The 8,042-nt window shown below is 40.1% G+C and overlaps 1 non-coding gene across 1 annotated transcript; it reads right to left on the bottom strand.

Moving 5' to 3' along the window:
- Window positions 1-2,427: 2,427 nt before the first annotated feature.
- LOC127077911 (small nucleolar RNA R71) lies at window positions 2,428-2,534 on the bottom strand. The gene has a single exon (XR_007787673.1). It is a non-coding gene; the product is annotated as a small nucleolar RNA R71 (small nucleolar RNA).
- Between the last annotated feature and the right edge of the window lie 5,508 nt (window positions 2,535-8,042).

The raw sequence follows: 8,042 nt of genomic DNA, 5'->3' as shown, positions 1-8,042 counted from the left end.
TGCATTTGTTTGTTGCACTCATGCATCATGTATATCGGAGATAGGCAGGACTTTGGTCCAGTGGTGATTCCCGATGACACTGAAATTCACCGTATTTTCGACTCCGATTTCGCATGCATTTTAGTTGTTTTATTGTTATTTTGTTATGTTATTACTATGTTTATCTTTGTTTTCAGGTTTTCATTCTAATCGGAGCCCCGGTCGAGAAAAGGAGTGAAAACGAGCTAAAAACCCTAAAATTCAGCATTTTACACTTGTGGCTCCCACTGTGGCTGGCGCCATGGGTCCAACCATGACGTGTCCTAGCTCAACTTCCCTCAACTGCCACGTTCCCCACTACTTCCACTAATGCGCTACAATTTGGCCTTGTGGCGGGCGCAATGGACTTGTGGCGGGCGCCACAAGAAGGAAAGTTTTCCCTCTCAATTTCAAACTGAAGGGCATCCTTGTCATTTCCATTATTTTACTTGCCTATAAATAGAGACTCGACTTCACTTGTTTAATCATCCAAACTTAGAGCAGATCCAAACTTAGAGCAAACTTAGTTTCACTTAGGCATATATTCAGTATTTTAAAGTGGTAATCGTTTCACAACGAGGTGTTACCACAATTCTATAATCAAGTCTGTGATCGAGTCTGTAATCGAGTTTGGAGCACTTTGGAAGGAAGTTAATCCTACCGCCATTTTCATTTCCGCTTTGCATTTTATTCAACCCTCCGATTGGAGCAGGTTTTTATTACTTTGCCTTTATCTATTTTATTTTCCCGCACTCGCACTTTACTTTATTTATTTCTCGCACTCGCTTTACTTTATTTATTTCCCGCACTCGCTTTACTTTATTTATTTCTTGCACTCGCTTTTCTTTATTTATTTCCCGCACTCGCGCTTTACTTTATTTATTTCCCGCACTCGCACTTTACTTTATTTATTTCCCGCACTCGCTTTACTTTATTTATTTCTCGCACTCGCTTTATTTTATTTATTTCTCGCACTCGCACTACTTTTATTTATTTCTCGCACTCGCACTACTTTTATTTACTTTCCGCACTCGCACTACTTTTATTTAAATTAAAATGCACTTTTATTTTACCATGTCTAACTAAATCTATAAGGTTAGAATGTAAGGATCGTAATTAAACTGATAACCCGTACAATTGTTCGTATAAACACTTAAGGGCTATTTTAACTTTCAACTTAAGTTTTCCCGCACTTAATTTCCGTTGGGTAAGATCGAAAGCCGTCCAACGTCTTTTTAAACTTAATTATTTTTAACTGTCTCAAAAATAGCGAAAGCGCTTTGTTTAGTTCATTAGGAGTTTTTAACTTAAGAAGAAAAGTGATTTTAAAACTATTTTCGGACGCGTTTATAAGTTTAGAGTCTGGTTCGTGAGAACCTCTTTTGGTTAAGAAATCCAGGTTAAAATACTTTTCAACTTAGTCAAGATACTATATTTCTTAAAAATAGGTTTACTACTCTAACGCAATGCGCGCCTTTTTATAAGTGACAATAAGAGGGTTTGATTAGGGAGTACAACTCGGTTCTGAATACGCGAAAACGACAGTTCCTGTTAAATTGGTTCTTTTCAAAGTAGAAAACACTGCCCATAAGTAGTTCTATTAACAAGTACTTGGATTATTAATTGATTATGTGAATCACATTCGAGCCTGTCTTTATTAATTGAACTTTATTCAACACTTTACTTTTCATTGCACACTCTAAAAACCCCTATTTTGATTACCTTAGATAAACACCATAACAATAGATAACGATAGATTGACACTTGGTCTCTGTGGATTCGACAATCTTTTATATTACTCTGACGCGTTCGTATACTTCTGAAAAGCACGCATCAAGTTTTTAGCGCCGTTGCCGGGGACCGATTTCGTCAAATTTCGTACCCTGTTGTTATATCATTTAGACTTAGGTTATTACCCGCCGGTCAATACGAAGAACTTGCAGCACCGGAAGTTTAGTATACCCTCTGGCGAAACCTGAACGTTACGCTCGCGCACGTTTATTCTTTCATAGAATTAGGAGAGCTATGGCCGAAGATCAAAACCAAAGACCTCTTAAAGACTTCGCTCAACCATCCAACGAAGAACCTAGTTCTAGTATAGTAAACCCAACCATCCCAGCTAATAATTTCGAACTTAAACCCTCCCTGTTGCAACTAGTGCAACAGAGACAATCTGTAGGTCTCGCTACCGAGAACCCAAACTAACATTTAAAAATCTTTCTCCAATTAGCAGATACTTTTAAAACCAATGGAGCTTCTCCTGAGGCAATACGTTTAAGATTATTCCCTTTTTCCCTCAGAGATAAAGCCCTATCATGGTTAGATTCCCTTCCACCCAATTCCATTACGACTTGGGATAACCTTAGAAGAGTATTCCTTGATAGATACTTTCCCCCAAGTAAGACCGTCGTTCTTCGAAACCATATAACTGGATTTACCCAGAACCAAGGAGAATCGCTGTTCGAAGCTTGGGAGAGATATAAAGAACTGTTAAGAGCATGCCCACATCATGGTTTAGAAAATTGGTTAATCATTCAAACCTTATATAATGGAATTCATTATAACACAAAGATGACCATCGACGCTGCCGCAGGCGGTGCTCTGATGAACAAACCTTATCCTGAAACTAGTGCCCTCATCGAGGATATGGCTCAAAACCATCAATCATGGGGAGTCGAACGAGCGACAATTGAGAAGAAGGAAACCCAAGAAGGAGTGCATGAACTAAGCTCTATAGATATGATGCAAGCTAGAATGGACGCATTAGCCCTCAAGGTTGAGCATATGTGCATAAACCCGAATACTGTAGCCGCAGTTTCGTCGGATTGTGAGATATGTGGAACCAAAGGACACCAATCTGCAGAATGCAGTTTATTAAACGAAACCCACTCTAAGCAAGTGAACTACACCCAAGGGAACCCATATTCGAATACCTATAACCCTGGATGGAGGAATCACCCGAACTTCTCCTATAAGAACAATAACCCTATCCAAAATAATGCACCTCCAAGACAATCTGGTTACCAAGCCCCAAGACCAAATCAACCTATGCAACCTGTGCCACCAAAGCCGAGCCTTGAGAAAATTATGGAAAATTTTATCACTGCTCAAACCCAACAAAACAAAGAGTTCATGAACCAAAACATTCACGTTAATGAACTGATTACCCAGTTAGGAACCAAGGTCGACCAAATAGTTACGCACACCAAGATGCTTGAAACCCAGATCTCTCAGGTAGCTTTAAACCAAACCCCCCAAACCACGCCTGGAGGACAGTTCCCTAGACAACCTCAACAGAATCCGAGAGGGCAAGCCAATGCCATTACCCTACGAAGTGGGAACGCTTATGATGAGCCACCAAACCCAAGATTGAGTGAACCCAAAACTTCTAAGGAATGTACCGAACCCACAGACAAAGTAAAGGAACCAGAGGAATCTGAAAACCAGGAAAGTCAAGAAAAAGGAGAAGAACCTAAAGATAAAACTTATGTACCACCCTCTCCGTATAAACCACCTATACCATATCCGCAAAGACTAAAACAAACCCAGATCAACAACCAGTATCAGAAATTCATTAAGGTTATAGAAAAACTTCAAGTAGAAATCCCTTTCACATAAGCCAACACCCAAATACCTTCTTATGCAAAGTTTCTCAAAGACATCCTTACCAATAAACGTAGACTAGACGATCCTAAGCCCTTGGAATGCAATTCTATTTCCGAGAATAAGTTAGCCAAAAAAGATAAAGATCCTGGAAATTTCTCCATTCCTTGTCTTTTGGGAAGTCATGTCATCGAAAAAGTTTTTCTAGACTTAGGAGCTAGTGTGAGCTTAATGCCTTTAGCAGTTTGTGAGAGGTTAAACTTAGGAGAATTACAGCCTACTAAGATGTCACTTCAGTTAGCCGATAGATCTGTTAAATATCCGATAGGCATTTTAGAAGATATCCCTGTTAGGATAGGTCAGTTATTTATCCCTACTGATTTTGTTGTCATGGACATCAAAGAGGACAATGATATACCAATCCTTCTAGATAGACCATTCTTATCAACTACAGGAGCCATAATAGATGTCAAGAGAGGAAAGTTGACCTTTGAGGTAGGTGACGAGAAAATAGAATTTATACTTTCGAAATTTCTTATGGCACCTGTGATGGGAGATGCATGTTATGCCTTAGATATCATTGATGAATGCGTTAGGGAATTAGAACAAGAAGAAATCATAAAAACAATTAAGTTGCCATCAACTCTCATATTGGAAGATGATGACTTTAGGAAACCCCACATCGATGATAACCTTTACGAATGTTTATCTCTTACCCCAGATCTTATGCCATGCCCTAAGAAACCAACCTTATAACTTAAGGAACTGCCTAAGAACCTGAGATATGAGTTCCTCGATGAAGAGATGAACCGTCCAGTTATAGTCAGTGCTACCTTGAGCCAAGAGGAAACAGACCAACTTTTAGACGTTTTACGAAGATATCCCTCAGCCTTAGGATATAATATCTCTGACCTGAAAGGTATAAGCCCATCCGTATGCATGCATCAGATTTCGCTCGAAGAAGATTCAAAACCCTCCAGAGAACATCAGAGAAGAATAAACCCTATAATGAGTGATGTTGTTAAAAAAGAAGTTCTTAAGTTACTTGAGGCAGGTATAATTTACCAGATCTCGGATAGTAAGTGGGTGAGCCTTGTGCATGTAGTACCTAAAAAGGGAGGCATCACAGTCGTACAAAACGATATAGGCGAACATGTAGCAAAACGGTTAGAGGAGGATGTCGGATGTGTATAGATTATAGAAAATTAAATAAAGCAACCAGGAAGGATCATTTCCCTTTACCATTTATAGACCAGATGTTGGAGCGTCTAGCCAGACACTCTTACTTCTGCTACTTAGATGGATACTCTGGATTCTTCCAAATACCTATCCATCCCGAAGATCAAGAAAAAACTACATTTATATGCCCTTATGGAACTTTTGCCTACAGACGAATGTCATTTGGCCTCTGTAATGCCCCAGCTACTTTCCAACGCTGCATGATGTTAATCTTTGCAGATTACCTAGATGGCATCATGGAAGTGTTTATGGATGATTTCTCGGTTTGCGGATTTGATTTCCACAATTGTCTTGCTAACCTTGAGAAAATCCTAGAGAGATGCGTGGAGGTGAACCTCGTGCTAAATTGGGAAAAGTGTCATTTCATGGTGACTGAAGGAATTGTTTTAGGACATATAGTTTCCGAAAAAGGTATAGAGGTAGATAGAGCTAAGATATAAGTTATTGAGAACATAAAACCCCCTAAAACCATCAGAGAAGTCCGAAGTTTTCTTGGACATGCTGGATTTTACCGGCGTTTTATTAAGGACTTCTCCAAAATAACTAAACCTTTAACTGGACTTTTAATGAAAGATGCTGAATTCATTTTCGATGGAAAATGTAATGACGCATTTAATCTTTTAAAGCAAGCACTAATATCAGCACCTATTATGAAACCACCTGATTGGTCAGAACCTTTTGAGATAATGTGCGATGCTAGTGATTATGCGGTTGGAGCCGTTCTAGGGCAAATGAAAGATAAAAAATTACATGCCATTTATTATGCCAGTAGAACCCTGGACGCTGCCCAACTCAACTACGCAACAACTGAAAAGGAATTACTCGCTGTAGTTTTCGCTATAGACAAATTTAGATCTTATCTAGTAGGAGCAAAAATTATAGTTTACACTGATCATGCTACCATTCGTTACCTATTAAGTAAAAAAGATGCCAAGCCCAGGTTACTCCGATGGATTTTGTTACTACAAGAGTTTGATTTAGATATAAGAGATAAAAAAGGCACTAAAAATATAGTAGTTGATCACCTTTCTAGGCTAGAACACCTAAAACCAGACTTAGTACCTATAAATGATGATTTTGCCTATGATAGATTGATAGCTAGACTAGAAACCGTTGAAGACGATAACCTAGGAACTCATGAGCACTTCCAAAATTCCTTAGCAGTAAGTAACGTAGCATGGTATGCAGACTTTGTTAATTACCTAGCTGCTGATATCGTACCCCCTGATCTTGACTACCACCGCAAGAAGAAGTTCTTCAACGATGTGAGAAACTTTTATTGGGACGAACCACTCCTTTTTAAAAGGGGTAAAGATGGCATTTTTCACCGTTGCGTTCCAGAAGAGGAGGTAAAAAGTATCATTGAGCATTGTCATTCTGCACCCTATGGTGGACATGCGAGCACCTCTAAGACATATGCCAAGATTCTTCAAGCTGGCCTATTCTGGCCTACCATGTGGCGTGATGTCCATGCTTGCATTGTCAAATGTGATAGATGCCAACGCACTGGAAACATTTCTAGGCGTGACGAAATGCCTCAAAGAAACATTCAGGAAGTAGAACTCTTCGACGTATGGGGTATATATTTCATGGGTCCTTTCCCACCATCCTTAGGAAACAAATATATCCTAGTGGCTGTGAACTACGTGTCTAAGTGGATTGAAGCCATAACTGCACCCACAAACGACACTAGGGTGGTGATCAAGCTATTTAAGAACTATATATTCCCTAGATCTGGAACACCACGTTTAGTCATAAGCGATGGAGGATCACACTTCATATCGAGAATATTTGATAAACTTTTAAGAAAATATGGAGTTAGGCATAGAGTAGCAACACCATACCACCCACAGACTAGTGGCCAAGTAGAAGTATCCAATAGGGAGATAAAACAAATCCTAGAGAAAACAGTTTCAATATCTAGGAGAGATTGGTCTCAGAAGCTTCAAGAAGCATTATGGGCCTATAGAACCGCTTTCAAAACCCCCATAGGAACTACTCCCTACCAACTAGTCTATGGAAAATCCTGTCACTTACCGTTCGAATTAGAGCATAAGGCCTATTGGGTCATTAAAACTTTGAATTTAGACTACCTGACCGCTGGTGAAAAGCGTATCCTGGACATTCACAAACTAGAAGAACTTAGGCAATCCGCCTACGAGAATGCCAAGATATACAAAGAGAGAACAAAAGCCTGGCACGACAAAAGAATAATAAAGAAAGACTTCAATATAGGCGACCCTGTTCTCTTGTTCAACTCTAGGTTACGACTCTTCCCAAGGAAGCTACGCTCAAGATGGACTGGCCCTTTCGAAGTTTCCAAGATTCTGAGATCCGGAGCCATAGAAATCAAGAACAAAACCTGTAGTCCATTCATTGTAAATGGACAAAGACTGAAGCTCTACGAAGGAGGAGACATTCCAGCAGACTACTCAAGCCACACACTGATTGATCCACCGATCCCTACTACAGGTGTATAACTTCCGATCGTCAAGCTAATGACGTTAAACAAGCGTTGCGTGGGAGGCAACCCATGGGTTTTCATTTTACTTTTTCGCATTTATTTAATTTAATTTAATTTTATTTTTATCATATTTTCACCGAGACTAAATATTTGAATGGTTTGTATTTTCAGGATCCCCTTTCTAACTTTTACAAGATGCAGGACTTCAACGATATGCACGTGGCCTGTAGAGATGACGCTCAGAGAGAGCGCTACATAGCTCTTTATCAGCGCCCTATGGCGCCCACACGTTATCCAGATCAGCACTGCATGGAAGCACTGGGCATTGAGCCAAGTATCCGATTTCTGAGCCACCAGCGCCATTGGGACGAGTTCGCTGACGATCTGAGCAACACCTACAGGAACTTGACATTGGAGTTCCTCAGTTCATTTGATTACGATCCTTACTCTGGACCGGATGGGTATGGTGCTTTCAGACTTTTGGGGTTGAGTACTCCTTCAGCCAGAAGGAGTTCGCTGACCTATTAGGCTTCCAGACCACCCCTGACGCTATCCCCGAGACACCGATGGGATACTTTCTGGGGAAGGAAGTGGAAAAGTTCTGGAGTGACATCTCAGGTAGAGGGAGCCAGGATCCTTCTACTCAGTTATCCCAGGCTATACATAACCCTACTTTTAGATACTTCCAGATGATACTGGCACATTCCTTCCTAGGAAT

This window comes from Lathyrus oleraceus, chromosome 4, assembly GCF_024323335.1.
Source record: "Lathyrus oleraceus cultivar Zhongwan6 chromosome 4, CAAS_Psat_ZW6_1.0, whole genome shotgun sequence".
NCBI classification, from domain to species: domain Eukaryota; kingdom Viridiplantae; phylum Streptophyta; class Magnoliopsida; order Fabales; family Fabaceae; genus Lathyrus; species Lathyrus oleraceus.
Note: the sequence above shows the minus strand (reverse complement) of the source record. Positions and strands in the feature narration are given on the sequence as shown.